This window comes from Nicotiana sylvestris, chromosome 7, assembly GCF_000393655.2.
Source record: "Nicotiana sylvestris chromosome 7, ASM39365v2, whole genome shotgun sequence".
NCBI lineage: Eukaryota > Viridiplantae > Streptophyta > Magnoliopsida > Solanales > Solanaceae > Nicotiana > Nicotiana sylvestris.
The window spans coordinates 30,607-45,000 of record NC_091063.1 but is presented as its reverse complement, the minus strand read 5'-3'; positions in this window follow the sequence as shown (position 1 = coordinate 45,000).

The window sequence follows — 14,394 nt, the reverse complement described above, 5'->3', positions numbered from 1 at the left end:
GAATTTTTCTCCATTGTTTTTTCTATATTTATAATAATTTTCATATTTTTTAGTATTTTATTAAGTATTTTTCGTTTTTTAATTAAAATATTTAAAAAAAATATTATTTTTTGTAAAAAATATCATTTACAATGTTTAATAGTCATTTGTGAATATATTAGTAACCCAACTGACACATTTCCCAAATTTTTGATAATGTACTTTCGCTATTCCATAGGCAAGGATGAGGCGGTGGTGACGGGGGATGGTGGCGATTGCAGCGTCACCTTTGACCTTTGTTACAACGGTGGATGTGTGCACCTACATAGTGGCGAGTTTGCAATGTTGATGAGGATGCTAGCGATGGCGGTCACCTTTGGCCTTTGTAGCAACAATGGACGTGGGCGCCTACATAGTGGCAATGGCAGCGGTGACGGGATGGTAGCGACGGCGGTCACCTTTGACCTTTGTGGCAGCGGTGGATGTCCTTTGACCTTTTCGGCAGCGGTGGATGTGGGTACCTATGTAGTGGCATGCACCATTGCAAATATGCTTTGCTTGTCAACTTATACCAATAAAATGCAAAATGGTAATTAAAATGAGATGGTGCTTTCATCAAGGTTTGAACCCTTGATGTTAAAGTAAATGCAATACCAAAATTATAAGAGCTTAACCAATGAGCCAAATTTCTAGTTATTATAATTTGTGCACTTTTTAATATATATATTAATGAAGAATGATATTTGCTTCGTTTTTCGAAATTGAAATTCAAACATTGAAATTGATGCACTCATCCGTGATACTGTAAATTTTAAAACAAAAAAAATCATTTTTTTCGTATAATTTTTCTATGAGAATGAACTAGAATGTTGCACCAATTTGGGGGGAAATACAAATTGACAGGGTAAAAGGCTGTTTTTCTCAAATTCGGCTGGGCCAAACCGCCTTGCGGCAGTTTGTCCGCCTAGATCTCGAAAAAATATGCGAAATCAAAAAAAAAATCGCGTCAATCCGACAACCGAGCGCAAAGTTATGCCCGTTTAAAGTTTTTACTATTTACAACTTGTTTTGGTGCTCTCTAGCTGCTATTTAAAAACGCACACCTGCTACTGCCATGACAATGCTGTGTTACTATATACATATTGGCTATACACGTTACTTTTGATATTGTTGATTTGGAAATGCAAAATCTATATTATCCTTGGTATTGATTAGAGGTTTTTCGGGAATTAATACCTCATTTTCCACCAACATTATATCATGTTGGCCTCTAATGACGTATAATGTTTTTGTAATATTATATAAATTGTATTGATTTAATGTGCACATACATAAGTTGTTGAGTGGCATTTGCAAAATATATGTAATTCTTGGTAACAAATAGAGTGCAAAAGATCCCTTACAATAACAAATCTGCCAACTTAGTAATTCGGTTTCTTTAGATGTGTTAAAAGATCGCATTTCTTTAGACATCCGGTAAGAGAACATTTATCACTTAAACATCATGTCTATACGAACCTAATTATTAACTTATTATAATCTGTAAGTCAAAGTTATGCCCGTTTAAAGTTTTTACTATTCACAACTTGTTTTGGTGCTCTCTAATTTTGTATAAAAACGCCTGTCACTGTGACGATGAAGATAACAAACATCGCTCGTGGCACGAGTGGATATTTTATATAATCCATGGTACTAGGACAATTCCCATATTTTCGTGTGCTATTGTCCACGCCTTCCACCGTGGTTCGGGCCCTTGTTCCCGGATCGCCTAAAATTTATTCGTAACATCAAATACGACATAAGGAACCATAATCACCACCCAACCATGACCAAATTATATTTTTTGGCATTTTATTGCCGTAAAACTGAAATTCTGCCCAATTCCCATATTTTTGTGTGCTATAGCCCACTCCTTCCGTCGGGGGCATGCGCCCCCCGACATGGATCTCCTAAATTTTTTTCGGAAAATCAAATACAAACTAATGAACCATAGTCACCACCCCTCCATGACCACATGTCATTTTTTGGTGTTTTACGGCCATATTACTAGAATTCAGCCCAATTTCATATTTTCCTGTGTTATAACCCACGCCTTCCACCACGGGTCCGGGAATCCGGAGCTGGATCGCCTAAATTTGTTCTAGGACATCAAATACAACCTAAGGAACTATAGTCACCACACCGCCATGACCAAATTTCATTTTTTGGCATTTTACGGCCATAAAACTAGAACTCCGCCCGATTCCCACATTTTCGTGAGCTATAGCCCATGCGTTCCGCCTTGTGCTCGGGCCCCCAGACCCGGAACACCTAAAAATTTTCCGGGATATCAAATACGACCTAAGGAACCATAGTGACCGCCCCGCCATTATAAATTTCATTTTGTGGCATTTTACTGCCATAAATCTAGAATTTTGCCTGCTTCCTATATTTTCGTGTGCTATAGCCCAGACCTTCTATTGTGGGCTTGATGTGATGACCCAAAAGGTCATTACTTGATTTATGAGTAAATTCTGCGTTTCGAGGCCTTAGAAGACTCCTTTTTCCTCACCTCGATTTGCATGCATGGTATGGGCATATATCCGCAATGCTTTTATGTGGAAATATAATGAAAATATTAATTTTGCCTTTAAAATTGAATTTAATTTGAATTCGATCAACATTTTGGGTAAACTGACTCGGACCTATGATTTGATGGTCCCAGAGGGTCCATGGAAAAATATGGGACTTCAGCATATGCCTGGAATCGAATTTCGAGGTCCCAAGCCCGAGAAATGAATTTTTGAAAGAAATTGTTTAACTGAAAATATAAGAGTTTTTGGAAATTTGATTATATTTGGAACTTATGGTATCGGGCCCATATTTTGGTTCCGGAGCTCGGTACAGGTTCAATGTGATGTTTGAGTTATGTCTATAAAATTTGGTAAGAAACGGAGATCGTTAGATGTGATTCGGATCCGTATTTGTGAATTTTGAAACTTTGAAAGTTTTGAGATTTTTCTTAGATTTCTATGCTAAATTCGTTGTTTAATATGTTATTTAGGAGATTTGATCACACGAGTAAGTCCGTAGGATGTTTTTGAGGTAGTGTACATGTTTGGCTTGGAGCCCCGAGGGCTCGGGTGATTTTCCGATAGGTGTCGGAGTGTTTTTGGACTTAGAAAATCTGGTGTTTCTATTGTTTGCTAGTGTCCAGGTTTTTGTGCTATGCGATCGCATAGGTAGGTTCGCGATCGCATAGTGTAATTTCAGGGGGCCCTATTTTGTGCTATGCGATCACATAGCTACTTCCGCGATCGCGTAGAGTTAATTCTGGGGGTCACCATTTGTTCTATGCGATTGCAATGCTTCTCCCGCTATCGCACTGGGTTAAACTAGGCCTGGGAAGGAAAAAACTATTTTTCCTCTATGCGATCGCACTCCCTGCCCCGCGATCACAATGCCCAATCCCCCTTACCGTATGCGAATGCATTCAATTGAGTGCGAACGCATATGTTCCCTGTCCAGTTATTTTTAAACAGTAACAGAAACGGGAATAACCCATTTTCTCACATCTCCTTCCCCAAAATCAAAACCTAGGTGATTTTTGAATAGTAAAATCAACACCAAATCATAGGTATGTATTCCTCAATCCATCTCCTTCATTTTCCATCAACACCCACTAGATTTCTAGGCTTAAATATTGTTCTTCCATGGTAGAATTTGGGATTTTGGGTAGAGTTAGGGCTTTTTGAATAATTGGAATTTAGACCTCGTTTTGGGTCGGATTTCGAAACTAATTTCATATTCGGGCTCATGGGTGAATGGGTGATCGGGTTTTTGTCCGAACCTCGAGTTTTGACCAAGCGAGCCCGAAGTCGATTATTGACTTTTTGGGGAAAATGATAGATAACTTATAATTGAGCATTGGGTATGAATTATCTAGCATTTATTGATGTTGATAAATCAATTTGGACTAGATACGAGTTATTTGGAGGCGAATTCTAAAGGAAAAGCGGTGTTTGAGGCTTGCCTTGGCCGTGGAAGTTCGAGGTAAGTGCTTGGTTTAACCTTAGCTTGAGAGATTAGGAGTTGTGTCCTATTTACTATTTGTTATTTGTGGAGTATGACGTATAGGCATGGTGACGAGTATCTATACGTTGGTGTCAAGCATGGCCGTGAGTCTTTAATTGAAATCGTTGTGTTTTTAATAAGTAATACGAATGCCTAAGTTGTTGATTTTCTGTGTTGGGAAAGAATTATGATTATTCTCGTGGAAGTTGCTTATGGTTGAGTATTGGTGCTAATTGAGGTTTCTTTTGTGAAGTTAAATGTTGGAACAAGTTTGGTTATAGCTCACTCCCTTGCCGGGACGTATTTACTTATATTGTCGATTCCCTTGCTGGGACTCATTTGTGATTTGGTGTTGAATTTTATAATTGGATCGGGTTGCATGCCGCAACAATATTATATTTGGATCGGGTTGCACGCCGCAACAATATTATATTTGGATCGGGTTTCACGCAGCAACAACATTATAATTGGATCGGGTTGCACACCGCAACAGTGATAAATGATATGGATCGGCTTGCACGCCGCAACAGTGTTTTTATGATTTGGATCGGGTTGCACGCTGCAACACTAAATGATAAAAGTGGTTATTGATTGGTTACAGTTTTCTTATTATTTCTTCCGCAAATTCTAGATTGTTCCTTATGCTTTTTCTCCTGAGTTAATGTTGATAAATGATATTCCCCCGCAGCATGCCCCCTCCCATCCTTAATTGTATATTTCTGTTTTATTTTCTGCTGTATATGATATAACTGCACAGGTTTATTTGGTAGTCTGGTCCTAGCCTCGTCACTACTTTGCCAGGGTTAGGCCATGCACTTACCAGCACATGGGGTCGGTTGTGCTGATACTACACTCTACACTGTGTGCAGATCTCGGAGCAGCAACATTCAGACCTTAACTTGGGTGGTTGCCTTCAGTCCAGTTAGAGATTCCGAGGTAGCCCTGCAGGCCCTGGCGTCTCCCTCTATCCCTTCATCCTGTTTCATATACTTATTTCATAAATAGTGAATTAGATATCTTTCAGACCTTGTTTGTAGTAAATTCTAGACTGTCTGTGAAGCGTGACACCAGTTTTGGGTAGATTTTGCTTAAGATGTTGTATTGGATATTTATTCAAATGTTTTATCATTTCTCCCGCTTGTTTAAATTCCACTATTTATAAGTTGTTGTTTCATAATGGTTAAAGGATTAAAATGGAAAAAGAAGTAATTTGCACAAACGGTTGGCTTGCCTAACTTTCATTAGTAGGCGCCATCACGACTCTTGAGGGTAGGAAATCTGAGTTGTGACAAGTTGGTATCAGAGCTCTAGGCTATATAGGTCTCACAATTCACAGACAAGCTTAGTAAAGTCCGAGGGATCAGTATAGAGATGTTTGTATTTACCCCCCAGATAGTTAGGAAAAAACTTCACATTTATTTTTTCCTTTCGTACGCTTTGGTTTCTCAATGCTAATTGAATTTCTACTCTATTCTTTCGCAGATGGCGAGAACACACACTTCCTCATCCACCGATCAGCAGCCCGAGCCCCCGGCAGCAGCTCCCATGAGAGGTAGAGGGCGAGGGCTAGGCCGTGCTAGAGGCTGAGGTATGGGCAAAGCTCAGCCTAGAGAAGCAGCACTAGCGGCAGAGCCTCTGGTTGACTTTGATGATGAGGTTTCGGCCTAGACAGTTCCAGTGGGCCCAGCTCAGGTCCTAGAGGGGTTTATTGCTACCCCAGTACTCCAAGATACTCTGGTCCATCTAATGGGCCTTGTAGAGAGTGTCACTCGGGCATGCTTGCTTTCTATAGCACCAGCCGTTTCTCAGGCTGGAGGAGGAGCCCAGACTCCTACTAATCGCACTTTGGAGCAGATGGCTCCCCAATTTCAGACTTCAGCAGCTCAACCAGTTGGATCAGTTCAGCTGGGTGTGGTAGCTCAGATCGGTGATAGAACAGCTATGTCTGCCGATGCTTTGTGGAGATTGGAAAGGTTCACCAAGCTCTTCACTACTACTTTTAGCGGTGCATCTTCTGAGGATCCCCAAGATTATCTAGACAACTGTCATGAGGTTCTCAGGAACATGGGGATAATGGAGACCAATGGGGTCAACTTTGCTACTTTTTGCTTGTCTGGATCAGCCAAGACTTGATGGAGAGATTATTGTTTGGCTAGACTAGCCGGATCACCAGCTTTGACTTGGGAGTAGTTTACTCAGCTATTTCTAGAGAAGTTTGTCCCTATCACTCAGAGAGAGATCTATCGGAGGCAGTTTGAGCGTCTCCAGCAGGGTTCTATGACCGTTACTCAGTACGAAACTAGATTCATCGACTTGGCCCGTCATGCTCTTATCATACTTCCCACTGAGAGAGAGAGGGTGAGGAGGTTCATTGAGGGACTCATTCAGCCTATTTGACTTTAGATGGCTAAGGAGATGGGAAGTGAGATTTCTTTTAAGGAGGCGGCCAATATGGCCAGGAGAGTTGAGATGGTTCTATCGTAGGAGGGGTGGTCAGGGGTCTGACAAGAGGCCTCGTCATTCGGGTAGATTCAATGGTACCTCGTCTGGAGGCAGGGATTCGTATGGTAGAGGCCATCCTCCTAGGCATTTCCAGCCAGCCCTTCGGGTTTCTCACGACGCTTTAGGTGCCTGTGTTTCTCACATGCAGTATTCTGATCAGCAGCCCTACAGTGCACCACCTGCTCCTATCAGTGCACCGTCGCTCCAGAGTTTTCAGGGTGGTCATTTAGGTCGCCAGAGACAGTCTTAGTTTCCTCAGCCGTAGCACTTAGGTGGATGCTTTGAGTGCGGTGAGTATGGTCATATTCAGAGGGCTTGTCCGAGATTGGTGGGTATTCAATCACAGCCCCAGGGTTCCCGTGCTATGGTTCAGGCACCAGGTGTTCCACCGCCCGCTCTGCCAGCTAGGGGTAGGGATAGAGGTACTAGAGGTGGAGGTAGAGGTATTAAAGGTGGAGGTCAGACAACTAGAGGTGGAGGCCAGTCAGCAGCAAGCCGTCCCAAAGATGTAGTTTAGTGTGGTGGGGCCCAGCCCCGATGTTATGCTCTTCCAGCCAGGCTTGAGGCTGAGGCTTCCGATGCAGGTATTACAGGTATTGTTTTGGTTTGTAGTTGAGATGCTTTAGTTCTATTTGATCCAGGGTCTACATACTCCTATGTGTCATCTTATTTTGCACTGTATCTGGTCATGCCTAGTTATTTTTTGAGTGCTCCTGTATATGTGTCTACATCGGTGGGTGATTCTATTATGGTAGATCGAGTCCATCGTTCGTGTATAGTTATGATTGGGGTCTTGACACTCGTGTATATTTGTTACTTTTGGATATGGTTGATTTTGATGTTATATTGGGGATGGACTGGTTATCACCTTACCATGCTATCGTGGACTATTATGCCAAGACTGTGACCTTAGACTTACCGGGTTTACCTCATTTAGAGTGGAGAGGGACTTCTGGTCATTCAACCCGTAGTGTTATCTCATATGTGAAGGCTCGACGTATGGTCGAGAAGGGGTGTTTGACCTATTTGGCATACGTTTGTGATTCTAGTGCCGAGGTTCCTTCTATTGATTTTGTACCTGTTGTTCGTAAGTTTCCTGAGGTATTTCCTTCAGACCTGCTGGGTATGCCACCCGACAGGGATATTGACTTCTGCATTGATTTGGCTCCGGGCACCCAGCCTATTTCTATTTTGCCGTATCGTATGGCCCCGCCTGAGTTGAAGAATTGAATGAGTAGTTGTAAGACTTGCTTGAGAAAGGCTTCATTAGACTTAGTGTCTCGCCTTGGGGTGCACCGATGTTGTTGGTAAAGAAGAAGGATGGATCGATGCGAATGTGTATCAATTACCGGTAGTTGAACAAGGTTACTATCAAGAATAAGTATCGTTGTCGAGGATTGATGATTTGTTTGATCAGCTTCAGGGTGCCAAGGTATTCTCGAAAATTGACTTGAGATCTGGCTACCATTAGTTGAAGATTAGGGCATCTGATGTCCCTAAGACAGCTTTTTGCACTCAGTATGGGCATTATGAGTTCTTGGTGATGTCATCCGGGTTGACTAATGCCCCAGTAGCTTTTATGGATTTGATGAACCGAGTGTTCAGGCCTTACTTGGATTCATTCATGATAGTCTTCATTGATGATATTTTGATCTACTCCCGCAGCCGGGAGGAACATGAGCAGCATCTGAGAGTGGTTCTTCAGACTTTGAGGGATAGCCAAATGTATGCCAAGTTTTCAAAGTGCAAGTTCTGGTTGAGTTCAATTGCATTCCTAGGTCATGTTTTATCAGCAGAAGGTATTCAGGTTGATCCGAAGAAGATTGAGGTACTCAAGAACTGGCCTAGACCAGCATCAGCTATAGAGATCCGGAGTTTCTTAGGTTTGGCAAGCTATTATCGTCGCTTTGTGGAGGGGTTTTCATCTATTGCAGCCCCGATGACCTGGTTGACCTAGAAGGGTACCTAGTTCAGGTGGTCGGACGAGTGTGAGGCGAGCTTTCAGAAGCTCAAGATAGTTTTGACTATGACACCGGTGTTGATTTTGCCCACAGGTTCAGGGCCTTACACAGTTTATTGTGATGCATCCTATATTGGACTTGGTGCGGTGTTGATGCAGGATGGCAAGGCCATTACCTATGCTTCGCGGCATTTAAAGATTCATGAGAAGAACTATTCGGTTCATGATTTAGAGTTAGTAGCCATTGTTCATGCGTTGAAGATTTGGAGGCATTATCTGTATGGCGTGGCATGTGAGGTGTTCATGGATCACAAGAGTCTACAGTATTTGTTCAAGTAGAAGGAGCTAAATTTGAGGCAGAGGAGGTGGTTGGAGCTACTAAAGGACTATGATATCACCATCTTATATAATCCAGGAAAGGCCAATGTGGTGGCCGATGCTTTTGAGTAAGAAGTCAGCCAGTATGGGCAGTCTTGCTTATATTCCGATTGGTGATAGACCACTTGCTTTAGATGTTCAAGCATTGGCCAATCAGTTCATGAGGTTGGATGTTTTTGAGCCCAGCCGTGTGTTAGCTTGCATAGTCGCTCGTTATTCAATATTGGAGTGTATCCGAGATCGGCAGTATGATGATCCTCATTTGTGTGTCCTTAGAGACACGGTGCAGCACGGAGGTGCCAAGCAGGTTACCTTAGGAGATAATGAAGTTTTGAGATTGCAGGGTCGAGTTTGCGTGCCTAATGTGGATGGACTCTGAGAGTTGATTTTAGAGGAGGCCCATAGTTCCCGATACTCTATTCATCCGGGCGCCACGAAGATGTATCATGATCTGCGGCAGCATTATTAGTGGAGAAGAATGAAGAAGGATATCGTTGCATATGTGGCTCGGTGCTTGAATTGTCAGCAGATTAAGTACGAACATTATAGGCCTGGTTGTTTGTTCCAGAAGATTGAGATTCCTAAATGGAAGTGGGAGCCTATCACTATGGACTTCGTTGTTGGACTCCCACGGACTCAGAGGAAGTTTGATGCATTGTGAGTTATTGTTGATAGGCTGACCAAGTCAACATATTTCATTCCTGTGGCAGTCTCCTATTCTTCCGAAAGGCAAGCAAAGATCTATATCTGGGAGATTGTTCGTCTTCATGGTGTGCCCGAGACTATCATTTCGGATCGAGGTAAGCAATTTACCTCACATTTCTGGAGAGCAGTTCAACAAGAGTTGGGCACACGGGTTGAGTTAAGCACATCGTTTCATCCTCAAACGGACGGGCAGTCCGAGCGGACCATTCAGATTTTGAAGGATATGCTCCGAGCTTGTGTCATTGACTTTGGAGGCTCGTGGGATCAATTTTTGCCTTTAGCAGAGTTTTCCTACAACAACATCTACCAGTCGAGTATCCAGATGACTCCTTATGAGGCTTTGTATGGTAGGCGGTGTCGGTCGCCGGTTGGATGGTTTGAGCCGGGAGAGACTCGGTTGTTGGGTACGGATCTAGTACAGGATACCTTGGCAAGGTCAGGATCATTCAGGATAGGCTTCGTACAGCTCAGTCCAGGCAAAAGAGTTATGCCGACCGTAAGGTTCATGATTTGGCTTTCATGGTCGGTGAGCAGGTAGTGCTTCTAATGTCGCCTATGAAGGGCGTGATGAGATTTGGGAAGAAGGGCAAGCTTAGTCCTAGGTTCATTGGCCCATTTGAGATTCTTGATCGAGTGGGTGAGGTGGCTTACAGAATTGCGTTGCCGCCGAGCTTATCAGTCGTGCATCTAATATTTCATGTGTCCATGCTTCGAAAGTATCACGGCGATCCATCCCACGTGTTAGATTTTAGCACTGTCCAGTTGGACAAGGACTTGTCATAGGAGGAGGAGCCGGTAGCTATTCTAGACCGGCAGGTTCGTCAGTTGAGATCGATGAGTTTCCCTTCTGTTCGTGTTTAGTGGAGAGGTCAGCCTGTTGGGGCATTGACCTGGGAGTCTGAGTCTGATATGTAGAGTCGTTATCCCCATCTTTTCCCCGACACAGGTACTTCCTTCTTATGTGCGTTCGACGACAAACAGTTGTTTTAAAGGTGGAGGATGTGATGACCCAAAAGGTTTTGGGTCATCACTTGATTTACGAGTAAATTCTACATTCCGAGGCCTTAGAAGCCTCCTTTTTCCTCACCTCGATTTGCATGCATGGTATGGGCATATATCCGCAATGCTTTTATGTGGAAATATAATGAAAATATTAATTTTGCCTTTAAAATTGAATTTAATTTGAATTCGGTCAACATTTTGGGTAAACTGACTCGGACCTGTGATTTGATGGTCCCAGAGGGTCCATGGAAAAATATGGGACTTCAGCGTATGCCTGGAATCGAATTTCGAGGTCCCAAGCCCGAGAAATAAATTTTTGAAAGAAATTGTTTAATTGAAAATATAAGAGTTTTTGGAAATTTGATTATATTTGGAACTTATGGTATCGGGCCCATATTTTGGTTCCGGAGCTCGGTACAGGTTCAATGTGATGTTTGAGTTATGTCTATAAAATTTGGTAAGAAACGGAGATCGTTAGATGTGATTCGGATCCGTATTTGTGAATTTTGAAACTTTGAAAGTTTTGAGATTTTTCTTAGATTTCTATGCTAAATTCGTTGTTTAATATGTTATTTAGGAGATTTGATCACACGAGTAAGTCCGTAGGATGTTTTTAAGGTAGTGTACATGTTTGGCTTGGAGCCCCGAGGGCTCGGGTGATTTTCCGATAGGTGTCGGAGTGTTTTTGGACTTAGAAAATCTGGTGTTTCTATTGTTTGCTAGTGTCCAGGTTTTTGTGCTATGCGATCGCATAGGTAGGTTCGCGATCGCATAGTGTAATTTCAGGGGGCCCTATTTTGTGCTATGCGATCACATAGCTACTTCCGCGATCGCGTAGAGTTAATTCTGGGGGTCACCATTTGTTCTATGCGATTGCAATGCTTCTCCCGCTATCGCACTGGGTTAAACTAGGCCTGGGAAGGAAAAAACTATTTTTCCTCTATGCGATCGCACTCCCTGCCCCGCGATCACAATGCCCAATCCCCCTTACCGTATGCGAATGCATTCAATTGAGTGCGAACGCATATGTTCCCTGTCCAGTTATTTTTAAACAGTAACAGAAACGGGAATAACCCATTTTCTCACATCTCCTTCCCCAAAATCAAAACCTAGGTGATTTTTGAATAGTAAAATCAACACCAAATCATAGGTATGTATTCCTCAATCCATCTCCTTCATTTTCCATCAACACCCACTAGATTTCTAGGCTTAAATATTGTTCTTCCATGGTAGAATTTGGGATTTTGGGTAGAGTTAGGGCTTTTTGAATAATTGGAATTTAGACCTCGTTTTGGGTCGGATTTCGAAACTAATTTCATATTCGGGCTCATGGGTGAATGGGTGATCGGGTTTTTGTCCGAACCTCGAGTTTTGACCAAGCGAGCCCGAAGTCGATTATTGACTTTTTGGGGAAAATGATAGATAACTTATAATTGAGCATTGGGTATGAATTATCTAGCATTTATTGATGTTGATAAATCAATTTGGACTAGATACGAGTTATTTGGAGGCGAATTCTAAAGGAAAAGCGGTGTTTGAGGCTTGCCTTGGCCGTGGAAGTTCGAGGTAAGTGCTTGGTTTAACCTTAGCTTGAGAGATTAGGAGTTGTGTCCTATTTACTATTTGTTATTTGTGGAGTATGACGTATAGGCATGGTGACGAGTATCTATACGTTGGTGTCAAGCATGGCCGTGAGTCTTTAATTGAAATCGTTGTGTTTTTAATAAGTAATACGAATGCCTAAGTTGTTGATTTTCTGTGTTGGGAAAGAATTATGATTATTCTCGTGGAAGTTGCTTATGGTTGAGTATTGGTGCTAATTGAGGTTTCTTTTGTGAAGTTAAATGTTGGAACAAGTTTGGTTATAGCTCACTCCCTTGCCGGGACGTATTTACTTATATTGTCGATTCCCTTGCTGGGACTCATTTGTGATTTGGTGTTGAATTTTATAATTGGATCGGGTTGCATGCCGCAACAATATTATATTTGGATCGGGTTGCACGCCGCAACAATATTATATTTGGATCGGGTTTCACGCAGCAACAACATTATAATTGGATCGGGTTGCACACCGCAACAGTGATAAATGATATGGATCGGCTTGCACGCCGCAACAGTGTTTTTATGATTTGGATCGGGTTGCACGCTGCAACACTAAATGATAAAAGTGGTTATTGATTGGTTACAGTTTTCTTATTATTTCTTCCGCAAATTCTAGATTGTTCCTTATGCTTTTTCTCCTGAGTTAATGTTGATAAATGATATTCCCCCGCAGCATGCCCCCTCCCATCCTTAATTGTATATTTCTGTTTTATTTTCTGCTGTATATGATATAACTGCACAGGTTTATTTGGTAGTCTGGTCCTAGCCTCGTCACTACTTTGCCAGGGTTAGGCCATGCACTTACCAGCACATGGGGTCGGTTGTGCTGATACTACACTCTACACTGTGTGCAGATCTCGGAGCAGCAACATTCAGACCTTAACTTGGGTGGTTGCCTTCAGTCCAGTTAGAGATTCCGAGGTAGCCCTGCAGGCCCTGGCGTCTCCCTCTATCCCTTCATCCTGTTTCATATACTTATTTCATAAATAGTGAATTAGATATCTTTCAGACCTTGTTTGTAGTAAATTCTAGACTGTCTGTGAAGCGTGACACCAGTTTTGGGTAGATTTTGCTTAAGATGTTGTATTGGATATTTATTCAAATGTTTTATCATTTCTCCCGCTTGTTTAAATTCCACTATTTATAAGTTGTTGTTTCATAATGGTTAAAGGATTAAAATGGAAAAAGAAGTAATTTGCACAAACGGTTGGCTTGCCTAACTTTCATTAGTAGGCGCCATCACGACTCTTGAGGGTAGGAAATCTGAGTTGTGACAAGTTGGTATCAGAGCTCTAGGCTATATAGGTCTCACAATTCACAGACAAGCTTAGTAAAGTCCGAGGGATCAGTATAGAGATGTTTGTATTTACCCCCCAGATAGTTAGGAAAAAACTTCACATTTATTTTTTCCTTTCGTACGCTTTGGTTTCTCAATGCTAATTGAATTTCTACTCTATTCTTTCGCAGATGGCGAGAACACACACTTCCTCATCCACCGATCAGCAGCCCGAGCCCCCGGCAGCAGCTCCCATGAGAGGTAGAGGGCGAGGGCTAGGCCGTGCTAGAGGCTGAGGTATGGGCAAAGCTCAGCCTAGAGAAGCAGCACTAGCGGCAGAGCCTCTGGTTGACTTTGATGATGAGGTTTCGGCCTAGACAGTTCCAGTGGGCCCAGCTCAGGTCCTAGAGGGGTTTATTGCTACCCCAGTACTCCAAGATACTCTGGTCCATCTAATGGGCCTTGTAGAGAGTGTCACTCGGGCATGCTTGCTTTCTATAGCACCAGCCGTTTCTCAGGCTGGAGGAGGAGCCCAGACTCCTACTAATCGCACTTTGGAGCAGATGGCTCCCCAATTTCAGACTTCAGCAGCTCAACCAGTTGGATCAGTTCAGCTGGGTGTGGTAGCTCAGATCGGTGATAGAACAGCTATGTCTGCCGATGCTTTGTGGAGATTGGAAAGGTTCACCAAGCTCTTCACTACTACTTTTAGCGGTGCATCTTCTGAGGATCCCCAAGATTATCTAGACAACTGTCATGAGGTTCTCAGGAACATGGGGATAATGGAGACCAATGGGGTCAACTTTGCTACTTTTTGCTTGTCTGGATCAGCCAAGACTTGATGGAGAGATTATTGTTTGGCTAGACTAGCCGGATCACCAGCTTTGACTTGGGAGTAGTTTACTCAGCTATTTCTAGAGAAGTTTGTCCCTATCAC